At 44.3% G+C, this 24,293-nt stretch overlaps 1 non-coding gene across 1 annotated transcript; it reads left to right on the plus strand.

The window, feature by feature from the left end:
- The first annotated feature begins 1,641 nt into the window (after positions 1-1,641).
- Positions 1,642-1,748, plus strand: LOC133833525 (small nucleolar RNA R71). Its single transcript, XR_009892902.1, has one exon. It is a non-coding gene; the product is annotated as a small nucleolar RNA R71 (small nucleolar RNA).
- Positions 1,749-24,293: the final 22,545 nt, after the last annotated feature.

The following is a 24,293-nucleotide window of genomic DNA, read 5'->3' on the forward strand; positions in this document are numbered from 1 at the left end:
ATTCTCTCCCAAATAAGCATATCGCAAGTGATCTGGGAGGACCTTTAATTCCAACTGCGGTGGCTGCTGAATGGATGTTAGCAGTTTATCAGTCGCATCTGCTAGTTCTTGAAACTTCTTCCAATATGGAAAGAAAGAGTTAATCCAGTTTACACAATCTCTGATCTCAGCATCATCATCATCATCGACCTCATCACCCAATAATACTGCCTCTAAGGCATCACTGCTCTTCCTTCTCTTGGAGACTGCCTTCTCTATCACATCCACACTAAAGCAACTGTCACTAGCCACCGGATACTTCATAGACTTGAAGACATTAAAGACCACCTCATCTCCTTGAACTCTAAGCTTAAGCTCTCCTTTGTGAACATCAATAAGAGCTTGGCCTGTGGCTAGAAATGGCCTACTGAGAATAATTGGGACATCTGTGTCCTCCTCCATGTCCAGAACGATAAAGTCAGCTGGAAATATGAACTTATCCACCTTCACAAGAACATCCTCAATAATACCTCGTGGATGTGTCAATGATCGGTCTGCGAGCTGTAAAGTGACAGTTGTTGGTTTTGCCTCTCCCAAACCAAGTCTTCTAAACACAGACAAAGGCATCAGGTTGATACTCGCCCCCAGATCACATAAAGCATGTTTGCATTCAAATTTTCCAATGGTGCACGGTATGGTGAAGCTCCCCGGATCTCTCAGCTTTTGGGGTAGCTTTCTCTGTAACCCTTTCTCAGCTTTTGGTGGTCTTCAGTAACCCTTTCTGAATCAGAGTGTTCACCCATCTCTTTATTATGAACCACTGCCTGTGGAGGTCTAGGCTGCTCAATCTGCTTCCCACTCCTCAGAGTAATTGCCTGAACTTGCTCCTTAGGGTTGACTTCAGTATTACTGGGCAAATTTCCCTGGGGTCTATTATTGAGCATATTGGCCAACTGCCCAACTTATGTCTCAAGATTTCGAATAGAGGATCTGGTCTCAATCATAAATTGAGTCTGAGTATTAGTGAGAGTCAACAAGGCAGCTTGCAGTTCATTAGGCCTCTCAGGTTGAGGCATTGATTGTTGAGGCCTAGGCTATTGTGATGACGAAGCTTGATGCATAGGTGGCTGAGGCATGTTATTCTGAAATTGGCCCTGAAATTGAGGTTGTTGGCCTTGATTATTCTTCCACGAAAAATTGGGATGATTTCGCCACCCAGGATTGTAAGTATTGGAGAATGGATTATTGAGTGGCCTTTGAAAGTTTCCCACTGCTTGAACTTGAGCATGATCCGTAGGAGTGTTATTATTCATACTGATAGGACACTGATCGACAGAATGAGCACCACCACACATTTCACACCTCATTTCCATCTGAACTGCATTAGCAGATACACTGCTCTGTTGTAACTGCTTTGTCAGAGAGGCTACTTGCGTTGTTAGAGCAGTGATTGCATCCAGCTCATGCACCCCAGCTACCTTTCTGACTCCTGATGATCTTTCCTCAGACCACTGATGATTGTTTGTGGTCATGTCCTCCAGCAGCTCATAAGCACCAGTTGCACTTTTACTCATAAACGTACCACCCGCTGCAGCATCAATAATGGTTCTGGTTGTAGGACATAAACCATTGTAGAAATTCTGTACTAGCATCCATTGTTCAATGCCATGATGAGGACATCTTCTCAGGAGTTCCTTAAACCGTTCCCAAGCTTCATACAATGACTCTCCGTCATTCTGGCAAAAGTTATTGATCTCTCCCCTCAATTTAGCAGCCTTGGACGGAGGAAAGAATTTAGACAAAAATTTCCGAGCTAGATCTTGCCAGGTGACAATAAAGTTTGGCTGCAGCGAGTTCAGCCAACTTTTAGCTCTGTCCCTCAGAGAAAATGGGAAAAGCCTAAGCTTGATTGCATCATCACTCACCCCATTATATCTGAAGGTTCCACACAACTCCAGAAAATTGGACAAATGGGTGTGAGGATCTTCAGAAGGCAACCCATTGAATTGCACAGAGGACTGCACCATTTGTAGAATAGCGGGCTTGATTTCAAAGTTGTTGGCCTCTACAGCTGGTGGGCATATACTATTTTGTACTCCCGTCAAAGTGGGTAGCACATAATCTCTTAGGCTCCTCTCAGTATTGTTCTGAGCCTGACCCCCTTGTACAACTCCAGGAATTAGAACATTCCTGCCATCCCCTTCATTCTGTGCCATCTTCACAGATTTCTGGGCTCCCTCTTGTTCTTTTTGTTTTGCTTGCATGACTTTTCAATCTCAGGATTCAAAGGAACAAGTTTGTCTTTTCCTCTTCTGCTGCGCATATAACACAGTTAACCTAAGATAGACAAATTAAGCAACTAAAAAAATTAGAAACAAGAGAAATTAAAATCAAATTAGAATAAAAATTAATTAGACTGATATTGATAATTATTTTCAGTCCCCGGCAACGGCGCCAAAAACTTGTTGCGATATTTTTGCTATGCAAGTGCACACAGTCGCAATTCGTAATAAAATGGTAAAAACCAAGTATCGTCCTCAAGGACTGATTTATCAATTACCAATCAACCGATCTTTTTAATTCTATTTGATTGAACGATTTCAGAGATTTCAAATAAAGAAAAAATACTAACGAAGCACGATGAAAATTTAAAGAGAAAATAACAGAGAAAATGAAATTAGGACAATTATGATCCTCTATGTTCCACCCTTTTATTTCCTAATGCAGGAATTTAGATCCCCTTCTCCCTATTCAAGAATAAGTTGCAAAAACAATTCATAATCTGGTCAAGATTTATGAAATTCAATCTAAATGACAACTTCCTATATTTCTATGGTAAGCTGAATCATGTAGAAGGCATTAACCACGCAACTCAGAAAAATAGGCAAATAATCTAGATACTTTCGTTCTAAATTAAATTTGCATCCAAACAATCAAAGCATATCAAATTTCACTTTTCAGATTTCAATTTGATTCATGAAATAGCAATTAGAGGTGATCAATCAATAATCGCACAAATAACACAGATTGTAAGGAATTGAAAGAGATGAAGAAGAACATCAATTTTGCATTAAACCATAACAAGGGTTTCCAAAAGATTCACATAAAAGCCCTAAACAAGAATTTAGCCCATGATATTCATTCTAGCCATAAGATAGTTCAATTACAAACATAAAAATTTAAAGAAAAAGATGAAAAACACAGCAATCAATCCTCCAAGATGGTATTCTTACTCCAGCCGTCGTTGTTCCCTTCAGCCCTGTCTCAGTTGCATATATGTTTCCCAAGAATCCCTACTAAAAATTCCCTCTGGAAAAGACTCAATTGCCCATCAAAAGTAATCAGATATGTCAAAAATCGCGAAACCAGCGCTGTAGCGCTACCCTTGTAGCGCTGTAGGGCTAAACTCAGAAACGAAATGGGGGAAATCTAGGCACCAGCGCTGTAGCGCTCTTATGGTAGCGCTGTAGCGCTAAAGTCAAGAACCAAATTCCTGAAAACTGCGTCCAAGCGCCGTAGCGCTAATGTTGTAGTGCTGTAGCGCTAAAGTCCGAGCCGAGCTTCTTCAAAAATTATTCCGCGCTACGGCGCTCCCTTAGTAGCTCTGTAGCGCTACTTACAGAACCAAGAAAATTCACAAATCCGTCCCTATTTTGTTCCACTTTCGCTCCTTTTCATCAATTGTATCACTTTAACATTAATCACCCTGAAACAAGAACAAACAAGCATAATTCCGAAATAAAATAATCCTAACTAATAAAAAAATAGCCTAAAAACTAGGACCATAAACGAGCTTAAAACTCGTTTATCAAACACCATCAATTTCTAATTCAAATAAATATTTAGGAGGCAAAAACTAGCCTCCGGGACCTCAAATTCTACTAAACCGGGTAGTAGAACTTGTCCCGAGCGCTTAGGTTCGAACCCCCGAGCCTCCATGAGCTTAAAACTATCATAGGCCAATGTTGTCTAGGCAGGCTGCAACTTGCCCCCTAGGGTCACTGCGCGCCCTCAAGGTAGCAAGCCCTCCTACGACATTCTGGGCATGCGGGCTGCACGCCCATGAGCCGGGTCGCCGCACACCCCCATGAACCCATAATTCCCTATTCCCAGCAACTCACTCCAACACTTAGCTCCAAAATCCAACTTTGAAATACACCCCAGTCATAACCAGTTTGACATTTCCAATTAACACTTCAGATTCAACATATAAAACCTTGAATACTAAGTCATTTTCCCCTAAATCCCCAAATTCATAATTCCCCCTTAACAAGATCAAACTCAACTAAAACTCAACAAACTTAAATGCCTGAAACCTTACCTCAGTGGCAGCTAAATCCTCAGCTTCAATCCTACAATCCTTAAGCCTAGATTCCCACACCTGCTGAATTCCCCAGGTTTCCAGCTCATAACAAGCTTAGTTTCCTTCAGCAAATTCAAAGCTCCAACATAAGGGAGAAAGAGAGAGTGAACGCGAGTGAGAGGGAAAGGGAGAGTTTGAGAGATTTCTAGTGTATTCTGATACATTCCCAACACATTTTTAGTGTATATCCTTCACTCGAAAAGACCATTTTCCCCTTAAATTTATTAGCCCTCTAATGATTTATAAGGGTGAAACGGTCATTTCTCGATTCTCGCTAATTCCTCAAGTGTCCTTACCATTTACCAATTAATCCTAGCACGTCCAATTAATTACCAAATACTTATTCATTAATCAATAAATCCAAAAATATTCTCTAAATTCCCAAAATACCCCTAGGCTCTCCCCGAGTCGGGTATTAAACCCCATTGTGACTATTTCGCTAATCTGCTCACTAGGACCGTCTCGAGACATATACTGCATATATATCCACATAATAATGTGGTCTCAACCATTTATCACATAAAATCACATTTATGCCCTCAACGGGCCAAAATTACAAATATGCCCTTATGAACAATAAAGGGCCAACATGCATATTTAATACTCATAAACATGCGTATAATATATTCACATTATCATATAAGTCATGCATGCCACATAGTCACACATTTAACCAATTAAACACACACATATATCCAATTACGCCCTCCCGACACGCTAATCGAGGCACTAAACCCTATTAGATATTTTGGGTTATTACAACTATCCCCTCCTATTGAGAATTTTGTCCTCGAAATTTACCTGAATAACTTAGGATACTGATCCCGCATAGCTGACTTAAGCTCCCAGGTTGCTTCCTCGACCTTGCTATTCCTCCATAATACTTGACTAGAGGAATCATCTTGTTCCTCAGAACTTTATCTTTCCTGTCTAGGACATGAATCGATCGCTCCCCATACAACAAATCTGTCTGTAACTCCAAATCCACATACCTCAACACGTGAGACATATGTGAGATGTACTTCTGAAGCATAGAGATGTGGAATACATCGTGAACCCCTGATAATGATGGTGGCAGTGCCAATCTATAGGCCACCTGCTCGATCCTCTCCAAGATCTCAAATGGTCCTATTAATCTAGGGCTCAGCTTGCCCTTTTTCCCAAACCTCCTCACCCCTCGAAGTGGTGACACTCGCAGAAACACGCGGTACCCTACTGTGAACTCCACGTCCCTATGTTTAGGATTAGCATAGCTCTTCTATCTGCTTTGCAAAACAAGCATTCAAGCTCGGATCTTCTCAATAGTTTTGTTAGTCTTTTGAACCATCTTTGGTCCCAAATACTTCCTCTCACCCATCTCATCCCAATGAATGGGCGATCTACATATTCTTCCATACAACAACTCATATGGAGCTACTCCAATTGTTGATTGATAACTATTGTTATATGAAAACTCAATCAACGGGAGGTACTTACTCCAAGACCCCTAAAATTCCAATACACACGCCTAAGCATGTCTTCCAATACCTGAATTGTCCTCTCAGAATATCCATCTGTCAGAGGATGAAAGGTTGTACTAAACTTTAACTGAGTTCCCGTAGCCTTCTGCAACCACCCCAAAACTTGGAGGTAAATATGGAGATGTACAATATCTCTCGTGTACAACTCTGCATACTGATCCACAGTATAGGTCGTCCTCACAGGTAAAAAGTGAGCTAACTTGGTGTTTCTGTCTACTATCACCCACACCGAGTCATGTAACCCCACTGTCCTGGGTAAACCTCCAACAAAATTCATAACAATGTTTTCCCACTTCCACTCGGGAATACCCAAAGGCTGTAGAAACCCCCCTGGTCATTGATGCTCAGCCTTCAACTGCTGACAAGTTAAACACTTGGCTACGTACTCTACTACGTCCTTCTTCATCCCAAGCCACCAATATAAAGTCCGTAGATCATGATACATATTCATGGTGCCTGGATGGAGTGAGTATGGTGTAGTATGGGATTCATCAAGTATCTCTCGTCTAATACTCACATCCATTGGAACAAAAATCCAACCCTTATACCATAGTAAACCTGTCTCTAACATAGAATAATCCTTAGCCTCTCTAGCTCGGACATTCCCTCTAACATCCTGCAACTATGCATCATTCATCTGTCCCTCTCTTATCCTCTCTATGAGAGTCGACTGTAAGGTAATATTGGCCAATAGGCCCACAACCAGCTTTATCCTCGCTCTAGTCATCTCCTCCGCCAACTCCTTTGATATATGTTTAGAGCTAAATAACTGTCTCGGGTCCCTCTGGCTCAATGCATATGCCACTACATTGGCTTTCCCTGGATGGTAAAGGATATCACAATCATAGTCGTTCACCAGCTCCAGCCAACGTCTCTGTCTCATGTTCAAGTCCTTGTGGGTGTAAAATATTTCAAGCTCTTATGATTGGTGTATATCTCGCACTTTTCTCCATACAAGTAGTGTTGCCAAAATTTTAGTGCGAATACCATCGCTGCCAACTCCAAATCATGGGTAGGGTATCACTGCTCATACTCCTTCAGTTGCCATGATGCATAAGCAATAACCTTCTCATTCTGCATTAACACGCATCCCAATTCCAATCTCGATGCGTCATAGTACACTACAAACTTCCCTCCCTCTGAAGGAAGACTTAACATAGGAGCAGTAATCAGTCATTGTTTTAGTTCCTAGAAGCTATTCGCACACTTGTCTGACCAGGTGAACTTCAGATTCTTCCGTGTTAATTCTGTCATCGGTGTAGCAATCTTCAAAAACCCTTCCACAAATCGTCTGTAATATCCCGCTAATCCAAGAAAGCTCCTAACCTCCGAGGCATTCCTTGGCCTCGACCAATCTTTAACTGCCTTAACCTTGGCTAGATCCACCTTAATCCCATTTCCACCAACAATATGTCCAAGGAATGTCACTTCTGGTAGCTAGAACTCACACATCTTAAACTTGGCATACAATAGAGGGTCTCTCAATCTTTGTAATACCTGTCGGAGGTGCTGTTCATGCTCTGCCTCTAAACTGGAGTAAACCAAGATGTCGTCGATGAAGACAATCACAAACTAATCCAAGAAGTCCTTAAAAACCCTGTTCATCAGATCCATGAATGCTGCTAGGGCCTTGGACAGACCAAACAACATGACCAAGAACTCATAATGCCCATACCTCATTCGAAAGCCCGTCTTTAGAATATCCTCATCCTTGATCCTCAGCTGGTGATAACTAGATCGAAGATCAATCTTTGACAATAATGTCTTTCCCTGCAGCTAGTTGAACATGCCATCGATCCTTGGTAAGGGGTATTTGTTCTTGATGGTCAACTTATTCAATTCCCTGTAATCTATACACATTCTTAGAGTCCCATCCTTCTTCTTCACAAACAAAACTGGAGTACCCCATGGCGAGAAGCTAGGTTTGACGAACCCTAGGTCTAGAAGCTCCTACAACTGTATCTTTAACTCCTTTAACTCTGTCGGAGCCATTCAATATGGTGCCCTCGACATTGGCTCCGTGCCCGACACTAACTCAATGACGAACTGAATCTTCTGATGCGGCGACAGTCCTAGTAAATCTTTAGGAAACACATCCAAGAACTTACATACCAACCTGGTGTCTCCCGTCCCCACTGGCATAACTCTTGTGGTATCCACCAAAATAGCTAGAAAACCTACACAACCTCCCTGTAGTAGGTCCCTTGTAATGACCCAAAATTGCTAATAGGGCTTAGGGTCTCGATTGGCGTGCCAGAAGGGCATAATTGGTCTATGTATGCTTAATTGGTTAAATTCATGATTGATATGATTATATGAATATGTGATATGCATGTTTACGAGTACTAGATATGCATGTGGGCCCTTTATAACTTATAACTGCATATTAGTAACTTTGGCCCGTTGAGGGCATAAATGTAATTGTATGTGATAAATGGTTGAGACCACATTATTATGTGGATATATATATATTTGCAGTATATGACTCGAGACGGTCCTAGTGAGACGATTAGCGAAATAGTCACAGCGGGGTTTAATACTTGGTTCGAGGGGAGCCTAGGGGTATTTTTGGGAATTTAGAGAATATTTTTCAATTTATTAAATATGGGATAGGTATTTGGTAATGAATTGGATGATGAGAATAATTGGTAAATATTAGGAACACTTGAGGAATTAGCAGGAACTGGGAGCAGAAGTACCATTTTACCCTTAGAGATAATTAGAGGATTAATAGGCTTAAAGAGGCAATATTGTCTTTTTAGAGGTTAATGGTTATACTATGTAGGATTCTAGACTAAGCTAGAAGCCACTTGAGAACTCCCAACTCCTACTATCTCTCCATCTCACGTTATCCTCTCTCAAGGAGCCTAAGGAGATTTCTGAATTTTGAGAGAAAAGCTAAGGACACAAGCTTGGATTTGAAGATGAACTAGGTTGGGTTAGACTGAGGAATTAAGATGAGTTTGTGCAAGCATACTATTGGAGAAACTAGGCTACAATTGGAGGTAAGAACTCTGGTCTAATTCTCTAATTCTGCGGGTTTGTGTTAAGAGTTTGGGTTGGCATGAGTGTGAATTTGATAGTTAATTTTGGGTGTTAGAAAGAGTGTAGATTTTTATTGAATTGGGACAGAGGTTTTAGTAGGATTGATAAGATTTTGTGTTTAAAATATGTGATTAAAAGTCCTATGTTCGTAGCTAAGCTTGATTTTGGGTTAAAGTGTTTATTAAAGTTGAATTATGTGGTTTTGGCTGGGAAAGATGTTGGGGAAAACCCAGGAATTCTGGGCACAAGGGGGCGCGTTGCGACCCAGCTCATGGGTGCCACGGCCCACATGCCTAGAACACCTGGGTGTGCTCCCTGTTTTGAGGGCGCGCCGCGACCTTAGGGGGTGCAAGTCGCGGCCTGCCTCCCCTTGAATCTTGAGGATTTAGCCTCTGACTTCGGGGCGCGTCGCAACCCTTAGGGTCAGGTCGCGGCCCGCCAAGGGATTTTCCCCTTAGGTTGGTTTCTAGGATTGGTAAGGCTCAGGGGTTCGAACCTAGGCACTTGGGACGATTTCTACTACTCAGTTTAGTAGAAATCGAGGTCCTGGAGGCTAGCTAGTGTTACCTAAGTATGTATTTGGATTAGAAATTGATGAGTACCCATTGACCACTATGACTAGGTTTATCACCAAGGCTCAGTACTGAGGATCGAGCTCGAGACCATTCTATATCCTCCGCTTAGAGTTCAAGGTAAGAAAACTACACCCCTGCTTGGTTGTGAACGGGACTGAAATTTCCAATTATTGATTTCTTGTACAATGTGCTTATAAGATTGATGTGATATACAAGAATGACCAGCCTAAGGGAGCAGTGGTTGATGGTAAGCGTACTGAGCGCGGCTCGGCCTAAGCGAGTCGGGGCCAGCTAGATGAACAGGGGGCTCGACCTAAATGTGCCAACCCTAATTATTTGAGAACATGAAATTATGTGTTTATCATTGATTAGATGAATATTCGTACTCTATTCTATGTTTGAATGAGATAAGCTTGATTGAATATTCTTATTGCTACATGTGTTTCCTGTTTCTAGTTTTCTTGCTGGGCCTTGGCTTACGGGTGCTACGTGGTGCAGGTAAAGGCAAAGGGAAATTGGACCAACCATGAGTAGGAGAGCTATGGGGGTGGAGTGTACAAAGTTAGCTGCTCGACTGCCATGACCGAGGGAATGTACATGGACACAGACCTAAAACTTGTATTTTTCCATTAGAGTGGTTGTTGTTTGTATTAAAACTGTTGAGAATTGTAACTATCACTTGTACCCTATTTTTGGGATCCCATGTCTTAAACATCCGTTTTAATGAAAACTAACCATATATGTTTGTTATCCCAAAAATTAGAAGTGAATGATATGGCAGGAATTAATTGCACGTGGCTGACACCTGGCAAAACCTGTGTTCGACTATCGACCAGGAAGATATTCGGCATTATGCGATCGGTCTCTTCATACGACCAGTCTGGTCGTATGCACGTAACACGCGGAGGAAATCTTAGGCAGTTATGATGGAATTTGAAATTCTCTCCCATGATTTCCTAAGCATCCGATTATTTAGGAAATAATATCTGTAACAAATCAATGTAAATCTTCCCTGAGCTTATAAATAGAAGGAGAGGGCTCAGGGAAGAGGACCCTTTTTTTTCTTTTCTGACTTCTAAATCGCTCGAGATTAGAGTTATCATATCAATGATATTGTATTGTTCTTCAGAGGTTGGTGAAACTCATTGAACCCTAGTTCTTTGATCACTCCTTTGGATCTCGCATCAATAACAATCTAAGTGGACGTAGGTTATTACCAGATCCTGGGGCCGAACCACTATAAAATATTGTGTTCTTATTATTTTCATCATCACGTTCTTTTCAACGCATTCATCCACGTCAAGCGTATTCTGACTCCGTGTCAGTTGACCAAAATCAGGGTCAACATTCTGGTGCTTTCATTGAGAGCTTGATATATCAACGTTGAGAAAACCAATGGCGAAAACAGCAAGGAAAACTGGACAGGCGGCCGCCGCTGCACCATCAAATCCGCCTCCTCCTGCAAGCGTGGCTGAGGATGAGCCACATTTGGATTTTGAGGAGGAAGAAATGGATGACGTGATGTTAAAAAGCACTCTGGGGGCGTTGCATGAAGAGCTGGCCAATCTGAGGGCCAGTCAAGAAAGTGCTGCCGAAATCATGGCGCGGCAGCAGCAAGAGATTGAACGGCAGCGCGTGGAGTTAAGTGAGAGGCAGGCGGAGATGGACCGTCGCCAGAGCGAAGCCATGGAAGCCTTTAAGGTAGCCTTGCAATTGGCTTGGAATCAGGTTGCACCTGCCTCGCAGCCTGATCAACCTACAAATGGGCCAGCGCAAAGGGGCCCTAACCCTAGCCCACCTATCCAACCCTCGAGTCCGCAAAGGCCCGAGCAGCCTCAGGTGCCTCATGACAATGTCCCACAGGACCCTGAGGCACAGCCTCCATCCTAAGCTGGTCGCGGAAATCCCCCGCTTCGAAGGCAGAATAGGACCGAGATCAGCCTCGCAGTCCTAGACGCCATAGGGGCGATGAGTCGAACCTTCTGAACAGAGGTCAGTATCCTCCTAGCAACAGGAGGAACTCGGAGCTAGGCTCTGCGGTCCGAGGCCCCCATGTCATGATAATGCACGGGGACATAACGACCAACACAGGCCACCCTCTAACGCTCGGGACGCTTCAGCCCGGGATGGAAATCAAGGGAATAGTCGATCCCACCATAGCCAATCAAGATTCAGAGATGGCCATGGTTATAATGACGCCGACTCAGGAAAAGGAAATGCAGGTCGGAGGAAAGAAGAAAGAGGTGGAGGCAGGAGCCAGATACCTCAAGATGACCAACCCAACAGACGAGATGCTGGGGGGCAGCCCAAAAAAAATAATGTCTTCAACCGGCTCGGAGCTAGCGAGCAGCGAAGAAGAGATGAGGACTTGAGAGATGTACTCAACGATCACCACGAGCGGCATGGCGAGAAAATTCCCCCAGCAATGGAGGCCACAACAATTCCTATTGCTGTGCAGGCCCATATAGATGCCCTCAACCAGGCGGTGCAACAGTTGGTCGGGGGAAGAACATCTTACATCGACCACGATAGGAGAAAAGGCACTCCTTTCGTCCAGAGGATAGCTATGGCAGAGACTCCTAGCAAGTTTAAAATGCCTACGCTTCCAAACTTTGATGGGTACGGTGACCCGGTATCTCACGTCAATAAGTTTGAGATACAAATGGACATTCAGAAAGTGTCCGAAGATGCTCGGTGCAGGATCTTCCTTGCAACACTTTCTGATGCTGCACAGGAGTGGTTTTTTTAAGTTCCCTCATGCAAGCATAGTTTCCTGGGAGATGTTCTTAAGGGAGTTTTATGGACAGTTCTACGCAGGTCGTGTGCATCTGACCGAGGCAAACCAGCTGGTTGAAATTCGCCAGCAGGACGGAGAATCGCTGAAGGACTACATCCAGCGCTTTATGCGAGCAGCAGCTGGAGCGAAAACAGTGGGGGACGAAGGCAAAATGATGGCCATAACCGCAGGGGTTAGGCGTCGCTCCCCACTTTGGAAGAGCCTCTGCAAAGATGGGGTTAGAACTACCCAGGAATTCTTGGACCGGTCTGATCGTTACATCAAGCTCAAAGATGACATTGCTGGCGATGGAAAGCCTTCAGGCAAGGATAAGAAAGCAGCCGAGCCCGCCAAAGCCGCCAATGGGTCCAAACCTAACGACAACGGCAAAGGCAACGGGAACGGTAACGACAATGGCAAGAATGGTGGAAAACGGCCGCACAATGAGCCTTCCACCTTCGACAATAAACGAGCCAAGGGTAACCGTTATGAACCTCGGTTCACTAACTACACTGCCCTTGTTGAGTCTCGGGGAGAGGTTTATTAGGCCACGAGTTCCAGTGTGCCTTATGAGAAGCCTGCCCCCATTCGAAAGGATATTTCGAAAAGACACACTACCAAGTTCTGTCGTCATCATAATGACTACGGACATGATACCAACGAATGCAACCAGCTGAAGGATGAAATCGAGTTCCTTATTAGACAAGGACACTTGAGAAGATACGTACGGGCCTCGGGAAGTTCCCAATGAGAAGCTTTGGGTGGCAACGAGCAGGCGCCCACGCGTCAACGCTCGCCACCTTTGCAGCCTGCCCCCGTGACTGGCACACTGTTAACCATTTGTGGAGGCCCGCACCTCGCGAGAAATAGTAGAAAGGCCAGAGAATGATACGCTCGGACTTTGCGCCACGACCAGGACATCGAGATGATGACTGTGGAGGACCGCGCGCCAAAAAAGGCTCGATCAGAAGAGGGTGAGATAACCTTCTCTGATAGCGATGCCCAACATGTCCGGTTCCCACATTCCGATCCGCTGGTCGTGGATATCCAAATGGCCAACATGATGGTGAAGAAAGTGCTGGTCGACACAAGATAAAAGCCCTGATCGACATGAAATTGCCAGAAAAGATCAAAGATGTACAAAGTTTAACCGGGAGAATCGCAGCCCTAAGTAGATTTATTTCAAAGTCAACAGACAAATGCGTCACTTTTTTCAATCTACTTAGGGGCAATAAGAAGTTTGAATGGACAGGAGACTACGAGCAAGCTTTCCTGGCCTTGAAAGCCCATATGGCAAAGCCTCCCATTTTATCAAAGCCAATCGAAGGAGAAACTTTGTTCATTTACCTGGCGATCACTGAAGTTACTGCTAGTGCGGTGCTGGTACGAGAGGAAGAAGGCGTACAAAAAGTTGTTTATTATGTGAGCAAAAGGCTGATCGGGGCAGAACTGAGATATCGACCCATCAAAAGGTTAGCATACTGCTTAATCCTAGCCTCAAGGAAACTGCGCCCTTACTTCCAAGCCCATCCCATCACAGTTTTAACCGACCAGCCCCTTCGGCAAGTCCTTCAGATACCAGAGGCGGCTGAACGCTTATTAAAATGGGCAGTCGAACTAGGGCAGTTTGATATAACGTATTCACCGCGAGCAGCAGTAAAAGGACAAGTTTTGGATGATCTTATTGCAGAGTTCACTGAACTCCCAGACAGCGAGCAGTGCAAACGGCCTAGTGCGCCTGAGCCTCAAGGGAAAGCTCCTTCGTGGAAGTTATTCACGGATGGGTCGTCCAACGAATCCCACGCAGGAGCGAGAGTGATATTGATAACGCCGGAAGGGCATCAATTTCACTGCGCCATTAGGTTCGACTTCACCGCATCAAATAATGAAGCCGAATACGAAGCACTCCTCGCTTGATTGAGAATGGCCAAAGACATGGGCATAAAGGCGCTTGATATTTACAGTGATTCACAGCTGGTAGTGAATCAGGTTCTAGGGGAATATCAAGCGCGAGGCCTAAAAATGGTGGCCTACTTGAATAAAACTAAAGACTTGCTAGCCCAATTCACGAAGTATACCCTCCAGCAAATACCACGGGATCAGAATTCGAATGTAGATGCCTTAGCCAAACTCGCGAGCGCGAAAGATGCTGACACTTTGAACATTGTGCCAGTAGAAAGATTAAACAAGCCAATCATACGAGCAATAGAAGCCAGTATGGAAATCCAAATGGAAGATACATGGATGGCGCCTTACTTGGAGTATCTGACAAAAGGTATACTACCAACAGATAGAAACAAGGCCAGAACTCTGCAAAGGCAAGCCGCTAGGTACATACTGGTCGATGGTGTTATGTACCGAAGAGGATATTCCATGCCACTACTCAGGTGCGTTACACCAGAAAAAGCTAAGGAACTAATGAAAGAGGTGCATGAAGGCTTCTGCGGGGATCACGCTGGGGGGCAGAGTTTGGCAAAAAAGATTTTAAGGCAAGGTTACTTCTGGCCGACTATGAATGAAGATTCAATGGAGTTTGTACGAAGATGCGATAAATGTCAAAGGTTCTCCAAAATTCCACGAGCAGCTCCAAACGAGTTGAAACAGATGCAGAGTCTGTGGCCTTTTGCAGTATGGGGGATAGATTTGATTGGATCCCTGCCAACGGGAAAGGGTGGAGTGAAATACGCAGTTGTGGCAGTTGACTACTTCACCAAATGGGCCGAAGCTGAACCACTCGCTACCATAACGACCAAAAAGGTTCTTGACTTCGTCATCAAGAACATTGTTTTCCGGTATGGTTTGCCCCGAAAGATCGTTTCAGACAACGGAACCCAATTCGATAGCGACTTATTCACCGACTTCTGCGAAAGGCACAGAGTTATTAAAATCTTTTCTTCAGGTGCGCATCCCCAAGCAAACGGGCAGGTCGAGGTCTTGAATAAAAATCTTAAGGACACCCTGAAGAAGAGGCTTGAAGACGCTAAAGGAGCATGGCCAGAGCAGCTGTCTGAAGTCCTCTGGTCGTATAGAACGTCTCACCGAATAGCGACAGGTCATACCCCATTTTCCTTAGCTTATGAATATGAGGCTATGTTACCTGTCGAGTTAGATTCCCCCTCACATCGACGCATAACATACGACCAGGACCAGAACAGCCAACTGATGATGGAGTCCCTAGACTCAATTGACGAGATCCGAGAAAAAGCCCAACTCCGAGTCACTGCGTACCAGCAAAAGGTCGCCCGGTACTTTAACTCGAAAGTAAAAGAAAGAAAATTCAACGTCGGTGACTTGGTGCTACGACGAGTTTTCTTGAATACCCGCGACCCCCCTGCTGGAATGCTCGGACCCAATTAGGAAGGACCGTACCAGATTGAAGAAGTCCTTTACCCGGGCACCTATAAACTTGGATGCCTAAACGGAGATCTCGTTCCACGCTATTGGAATGGAGAACACCTGCGCAAGTATTATCAATAAACAGTCCTTTTTAAAGGACTGGCTTGTATTAAAATTCTACATTTTACAAGTTTTGCAAAAAGGGTTAGCCACGTTGTATGGCTAATCGCTTATAAATGTAAGATCTTTTTTAAGATCACTCGTAAAGACACGTTTAGTCCATTTTTAATATGAGATTATAAGGGACTGTGCGCAGCCAGTCATTCTTGCCAACTTTTGTAAATTTATTTTTACAAGTATTTGTTCATTACGTGTGTTGTTTTGCTGTATTACAAGTGTTAAATTTTGCAACGAGCAGTAATGTTCGCGCAGGTCATGGTCAAGGCAAGTGACCAAGGACCTAAAGCTCCTCGATCACTTGGGGGGCATATAAGGAACATTGATAGCAAAGCGTACCATGAGGTACGTAAACACATGAACAAAATAAGTGAAAGCATGCTTCGGTACTTAGAGCATTTTTCAAAAATGTTTTGAAAAAAGCAAACCAAAGTACTATGCTAAGTTCGGTCATGCGAACAGGTATTATAATAAAAGATTATTATAATATCAGAGGCAAACGTTTACACCGCGAGCATTAGTGCTCGGATGTAAGTATGAAATTAAAAGGAAAAAACCTTTGCACCGCGAGCAGTAATGCTCGGATGTAATTGTTCAAGCATAAGCAAAAGAGCTGCCCTCGCAGCAATAAAAGAAAAAAGATTGTCTTTACAAAAAGACCCGTGGGCCATAAAAGCTGAAAAAATATATATAAATATTAATTTTGCTGGGGGGCAGGAGGGTCTTCTGGATTAGGAGCATTCTGGTCAGCCACAGCATCAGCAGCAGGAGTTTGGGCCTTGGCTTTCTCTTCTGCCTCCAGCCGAGCAGCACACTGCGCCATCAGCGTCCTTTGCAACCGCTCGGAGAGATAGCTAATGTCTGCCTCCCGATTATGCTTCCAGAAGTCATAGAAGCAGAGGAAGGTGGCTTCCTTGTACTTCTTTAGAGTTTTAACTCTGTCCTCCTCGAGCTCGCGCACCCATTCCTCAAGCTTCTTTACCTCATCCCTGCTGACGGTCAGATCGAGTGTGAGCTATTTACACTCTTGGGTGTTGAGTATGCAGTTCTCCTTCCATTTGTGCCGCTCGTTGATAGCTTTCTTCATGGCCGCTTGACTTTCCTGAAGCTCTTGGGTGAGGTTGGCTTGGTCCTCGCATAACTGCTCGTTCAGCTTACACAGCTCCTTGTTCTCCTCGAGCAGCTTTTTCTTCTCATCCTCAAGTGCTTGCATGGACTGTGCAAGCCTGGAGTCAAAGTTCTGCTCGCGAGAAACCAGCGCCCCAGTGCAGCGCCAGCCAGCAGTTAGAGACAGCAGTCCCTGAAAACAAAAAACGAAAAAGTAAGGAATAAAAGTTAGAATAAATGATGAAACAACAGAAATTCACTTACGCTGACTATTTCGTTCAACCCTCGGTTGATGATTTGGTCGGCCGTCATTGAGGCGGTTTCATTGATGGCGGCCTGGTTGCGCCTGTGCTTGGAGAGCTTGTAGATTCTTTCCCTGGCCGACCCAACCACGAGGCTGGATAGGGAGCCTTCGGACGAGTTGTCCAGAGTCTCTCTACCAGCAGCCCTGGAAGAGGGCTGTGGATTCGCAGTCGCAGGCGACGGCTGTTCGGTGGGAGGTGGAGGTGTCGTGTTCTCCTTAGAAGGGCCAGTGCCGGGAGTGTCCTCTGTTCGAGCCTTCTTAGAGGAGGTCTTACTGCTTTCCCCTCGAGCCCTTTTGCTGTCCTTCGGGATAGAGGCAGCAGCAGCGGTTTGGTAGTGCTCGAAGAAGCCATCAGAGTCCATACCTGGACAAAGGAAAACAATTCGAACAGTTAGATTAAAGGATAATGAGGAGCAGAAATCAAAGTGAAAGGATTACAAGTAAAATACCCGAGCTACACCTACTGGTCGTAACATTATCTACTGAGCTACCTATTCCCTGGAAGAAATCTGAGTTTAAAGAAGGGGCGTTCCTAAAGTTGCCGTCCACATCAAATAGATGGGAAGGAATTGGCAGATTATTCAAAAACGAGAAGGATATACCGTTTACTTCCGACGAGTCGTCAGACTGTTCGGTAGGCTCAACAGCCTTTTGTTTCCCTTTGCCCTTGGGGACCGAAGGTTCTGCTGCTCGGTGGGGAACAACAGGTTCCCTGATTATAACCTCAGTTGGCCTCCTCCTAGGAGGAGGTGCCTGAGGTTACTGCTCGGGTCCCTGCTCAGCTCCCACATCAGCGTGAGCACCAACCGCCGCGGGTTCGCTGGTCGCAGGTTGGGAGCCCTTAAGGCCAACCAACCTAAGGTTAGCCTCATTGATCAAGTTTTTTACACTCTTAGCAGCATTTGGCGTACTGGCTAAGAGTGCTGCCCTCGACTCCATTCCTAGAGTGGGGGTCGGGCGTAACCATGGACCTGGAACAGTGGAGTATTACGACAAGAAAGATTTAAAGCATAGGAACTACTATTTTAAGGATCGTTATTTTCCTTACCTCCTCGGGTGAAGGCCAGATTGTCTGCGGCGATGTCGGGCGTAAGGAAGTACTCATGATGATACTTCCCCACGTTGGAGATGTGGGTGGTGTCGGACAGAAAAGTGCGTCCAGTCTCCCGGTGGCAGAAATGAAAGAACCCCGTACCATCCTGGTTGGGGTTAGACTTGAGATCGAACAGATAATTGACCTCGTGAGGAGAGAGGGCTGGCCATTTCTTGAGCTTATAAAGGATATAGAGCACGGCCAGCATCCTATACCCGTTCGGGGTAATTTGAAAAGGGGCTACCCCAAAGTAGTTTACCACCCCTTGGAAAAATGTATGAAGAGGCAGGGTAGCACCCGCCTTGATGTGGTATCTCGACCAGGCACTATAAGCCCCCCTTGGCAGGTTGGCTCGCTGGTCGATGGAAGGTCTGACTAGTGTTATCCCCGTCAGACTATACTTGTTAAAGTAGTTGCTGATCATACGAATTGTCACGGTACTTGGGGGTACCACATGCCACTCGACGGCCGGCTGGCCAGCATGATGAGGATGGGCACGCCTTTGGACTTCGGTTTCAGGAGGGAATTCACCTCGACCACTGGTCGAGGGAGCATCAGCAGGAGGCTGACTTGGAGAGTAAGGGTTGTGTCTTTTTCTGGCCTTGGTTTTTGTTCTGACCATTTTCTGAGTAGGAGCTGGTGGAGGATTTGGGTTAGGGCGTGAAAATGGAATTTCTGGAATCAACGTGGATGGATTTTCTTCGCCCTCGAGAAGTTGGGCCAAGAGTTCGTCTTCGATAGGTCTTTCTCCCCCCCAAGGGTCTTGCATATGAACTGCAAACAGACAGTGGAGGAGATAAGACACAATCCTCGAAGTAGTGGGAAAAGCTGGGATAACGTTGCTCGTGCCTAAATAACCAGCAGCATCCTAGTCCTACACTAACTTCAACGCGGGTAGTTTAAAAGACGGATAGAAACAAAAAGGAAAGAAAAATGCTTTCTGAAAAGAACTTTTTCGACTCCTGAAAGGTGGGAAATTTTTTTTTTGGTCTTTTCACCTAGCTTAAAGGTTGAATCTTTCATCAACCTAGCGTCTTAAACCAGAGATCCTCACTATCAAACTATAGTCCTGATCTATGCAAAGCATAAAAACGCATTTTCACCCAGCAATAGATGGCTTATACTAAGAAACCTTTAACGCCCTATTCAAGAACACAGAAATTGCAGAGCACCAAAACGGCATGCATGGCGTAATAAAAAGCTTAAAGAACAAAGTTCTTACATGGGCAAAGTGAGGATTCGGAGAAAGATGAAAACTTGAGTCGGAAGACCTGCGGCACGACGTCGGACTGGTTTTCGAAGCTCTGAACACTGGTGCGAGTTCTTGAAGATTTTAGCAAAGTTGATGGGTAAAAATTTCTTGAAAGAGAAGAAAGGCCTACTTATAGAGATCGAAGGGACATCCAAAAGGCGGTAATCATCACTTCCCACTTTCGAAACGTGGGGAAGTGGACAAGCCGTCAGATTGCCTTTTTGGAAACCGAAAAGGCTTGATTAGACATAATTATGTCACGGTTTTCGAAAATGCACGGGGACTCTGACAGACGTGGGAAGACAAACGGTTGTTCCCTTAAGTTTCTTTATTGCTGGTCACACTAAACAAACTTGGGGGGCAACTGTTATCCCAAAAATTAGAAGTTAATGACATGGTAGGAATTAATTGCACGTGGCTGACACCTGGCAAAACCTGTGTCGACTATCGACCAGGAAGATATTCGGCATTATGCGATCGGTCTCTTCATACGACCAGTCTGGTCGTATGCACGTAACACGCGGAGGAAATCTTAGGCAGTTATGATGGAATTCGAAATTCTCTCCCATGATTTCCTAAGCATCCGATTATTTAGGAAATAATATCTGTAACAAATCAATGTAAATCTTCCCTGAGCTTATAAATAGAAGGAGAGGGCTCAGGGAAGAGGACCCTTTTTTTTTCTTTTCTGACTTCTAAATCGCTCGAGATTAGAGTTATCATATCAATGATATTGTATTGTTCTTCAGAGGTTGGTGAAACTCATTGAACCCTAGTTCTTTGATCACTCCTTTGGATCTCGCATCAATAACAATCTAAGTGGACGTAGGTTATTACCAGATCTTGGGGCCGAACCACTATAAAATATCGTGTTCTTATTATTTTCGTCATCACCTTCTTTTCAACGCATTCATCCACGTCAAGCGTATTCTAATTCCGTGTCAGTTGACCAAAATCAAGGTCAACAATGTTCAAAATCTTTTCACCCTAATCTGATGGTTGACCATAGGATCACGTTTTTATTCAAATGACTTGATTAGCAAGTCTTGCACTATTTCAACTACACAATGTAACGGTCTTGGTTATCCAGGGCATTACATCCCTAGCCCTCAATACTGATATCAGGGGTATGCGGGGCCCATGCACAACACCCACAAAAACAAAGGGATCCTCACCCTCAGGCTATAGTAGCCCCATATCTAACCAGCCAATCCATCCTCAAAATCATATTAAAATAATCCATAATCAACTCGATCAAATCTACTGATAGTTCCCTACTATCTACCATCACTTGCAGTGCTTTAATACATCTCCTAGAAACTACCAGTTCCCCTGTAGGCAGTATAGTCCCAAACCCCGCAGTATAATACTGACTAGGTCTACACAATCTATCAATTACCTTACTAGAAACAAATGAATGTGTAGCACCAGAGTCAATCAATATAGTATATGAAGAGCCAACGCTAGAAAGCTGACATGGAACTACCAAGGGACTAGCCTCGGCCTTTGCCTCCGTCAAGGTGAACACTCGAGTTGGAGTCAAGCTATCCACCTTCCCTGGTTCCTCTTTCTTCAATGTTGGGCAATCCTTCTTGAGGTGTCCAATCACCCTGCACAGATAACAAGCCTTTGCCCAACATTCACCCTCCATGTCTTACTGCCTCCTTAGTGGCCACCCTAAGCACCTCGAACCCTCCTATCAGGACCGGTAGTGATCGAGGTGTCAAGGGTCTTCCTCTTCAGATAACTAGGGCCTTCGCCCCGACCAGACCTTGTGTATGGAGGCATTTCCCTATGAACATCCCGTCTCGCAGCGTTCTCCCTCTAGATCTTATTCTCTACCTCCTCAGCAGTAAGAGCCTTCTCAATAGCCTAGGCATAAGTCATTTGCCCAGGTATCAATGTAATCCTCACATCCTGGGCTATCATAACATTAGGCCCTCGGACAAACCTGTCCTGTATAGCTGCTTCTATAGGCACTAAGTCTGATGCAAACTTCGCTAACCTATCAAACTTCAGGGCATACTCTGTAATTGTCATACTACCCTGTACGAATCCCATGAATTCGTTCACCTTTGCTGCCCTAATGGCAATGTTATAGTAATTTTAGTTGAACATATCTTTGAATCCATTCCAACTCAAAGTGGAAACATCCTGAGTCTGTGATGGCACCTCCCACCAAATACGGGCATCCTCCCCAAGCATATAGGTGGCACAGGCCACCCTGTCATTACCTTCCACCCTCATAAAATCCAGGATGGAGGTGATCATACTCATCCACTGTTCAGCCTTTAGTGGATCCGGTCCTCCCTTAAAGGTTGGAGGATGCTTCCTCCTAAATCGTTCATAAAGTGGCTCCCACATGTTCCCAACCTCAGGTGGCTGTACAGCTGGTGCCACAGCAGGTGGCATAATAGGTGTAGCACTCCGTGATGGAGCCTGCTGTCTCAAAAGACAAATATGTTCTTCTTGACTCTGTAACCTGGCTTGCATATCTTCAACCATCTGCTGCCAGTTCTCAGGGACTGGCAGAGGGTTCTGACCCAACTCATCATCTCTAGCCTTGACTCCTGTGCCGACTAGTCGTATTGATCACCTTGGATGCATAGCTATCCAAGTTTATCTGCAATCAATGACATGACAGTCAAGCAATGATGACAGGTTAACATTCTTTCCATGGTCCATCATTGAAACTCAACCAGAAGTATTCAATCAAGATGCAAACAAGCATTTAAACATTCATTCACATGCAACAGCAATGCTAATAATCTTGCATCATTATAATCACCCAGCAGTCAAGGGCCAGGCCCTATCAGTATCTCCTACTCCATATTAATCATACAGATTAAAACATTACATTTCATTTAAGCATTTAAGCATGCAATCACATATATACAATTACCAAACCCTGAGTCAAGCATGTCTTTAGTGGCGAGTGTACATGCTTAGCCAGTCTTCAAGAACCCTTAAACCTAGACAACTCTGATACCAAGTTGTAACGGCCTAGATAATCAAGATCATTGCACTGTGTGTTTAAAAATAGTGCAAGACTTGCTAATCAAGTCGTTTGAGCAATAATGTGATCCTAAGGTCAATTATTAGGCTAGGGTTAAAAGATTTCGATCATAAATGATTAATTTTCATTAAAACAGATGTTTGATACATGGGATCCCAAAAAAATAGGGTACAAGTGTTAAATACAATCCCCAAAATTTGATACAACAAAATCCATTCTAGTGGAAAAATACAAATTTTAGAGCTCTGTCCCTGTCCCTCGGCCGTGGTGGTTGAGCAGCTGACTATGTACACTCCGCCCCCAGAGCTCTCCAACTAATGATTGGTCCAGTTTCCCTTTGCATTTACCTGCACCACGTAGCACCCATGAGCCAAGGCCCAATAAGAAAACCATAAACAACAAACACATCTAGCAACAGTAGCATTCAATCAACTTTACTCCAATCAGTTCAATTATTGAACATAATACAAGCATTAAACTAAACAATGATAATCATATATTCTCAAGAACATATCTTAACCAGTTACACAATGTTCAGGGTTCGCACTCTTAGGCCGAGCCCTCTGTTTGTCTTGCTGACCCTGGCTCGCTTAGGCTGAGTTGCGTTCAACATGCTTATCATTATCCCTGACACTCTTAGGCCGTTCATTCTCGTATACATAACAACCGTACAATCGCACATTTCACATATTCAATTATTGGGAACCTCAGTCTCGTTCAGAACCGCAAGGGTGCAATTTTCTTACCTCAGATCCCAAGCGGAGAATAAAGAACGGTCCCAAGCACGATCCTTAGTCCTGAGCCTTAGCGATAAACCTAGTCACAAAATAAATGGGTAACCATCAATTCCTAATTCAAATAAATTTTTAGGAAGCAAAAACTAGCCTCCGGGACCTCAAATTCTACTAAACCGGGTAGTAGAATTCGTCCCGAGCAGTTAGGTTTGAACCACTGAGCCTCCTCGAGCCTAAAAACTATCTTAGGCCAATGTTGTCGCGACCTGGCCCTAAGGGTCGTGGCGCGCCTCAAATAAGAGGTGCAGCCTCATGCATCTGGGGGAGGCGGGCTGGGACTTGCCCCCTAGGGTCGCGGTGCACCCTTAAGGCAACAAGCCCTCCTAGGGCATTCTGGGCATGCGGGCCAAGGCGCCCATGAGCTGGGTTGCGGCGCGACCCCACAAACCCAGAATTCCCTTGGTTCCCAGCAACTCACTCAAACACTCAGCTCCAAAATCCAACTTTGAAATACACCCCAATCAAAACTAGTTTGAAATTTCCAATTAACACTTTAGAAACAACATCTAATACCTTGAATACTAACTCAATTTTCCCTAAATCCCCAAATTCAGAGGCCCCCCTTAACAAGATCAAACTCAACTAAAACTCAACAAACTTAAAGGCTTGAAACCTTACCTCAATGGCAACTAAATCATCAGCTTCAATCCTCCAATCCTTAAGCTTAGATTCCTAGACCTTCTTATTGAATTCCCCAGGTTTCCAGCTCATAACAAGCTTAGTTTCCTTCAACAAATTCAAAGCTTCAACACAAGGGAGAGAGGGAAAGGGAGAGTTTGAGATATTTCTAGTGTATTCTGATACATTCACAACACATTTTCCAGTGTATCTCCATAACACAAAAGGACCATTTTGCCTCTTAAATTTATTAGCCCTCTAATGGTTTCTAAGTGTAAAACGATCATTTCTCGATTCTCGCTAATTCCTCAAGTGTCCCTACCATTTACCAACTAATC

Source organism: Humulus lupulus, chromosome 4 (assembly GCF_963169125.1).
Source record: "Humulus lupulus chromosome 4, drHumLupu1.1, whole genome shotgun sequence".
NCBI classification, from domain to species: Eukaryota; Viridiplantae; Streptophyta; class Magnoliopsida; order Rosales; family Cannabaceae; genus Humulus; species Humulus lupulus.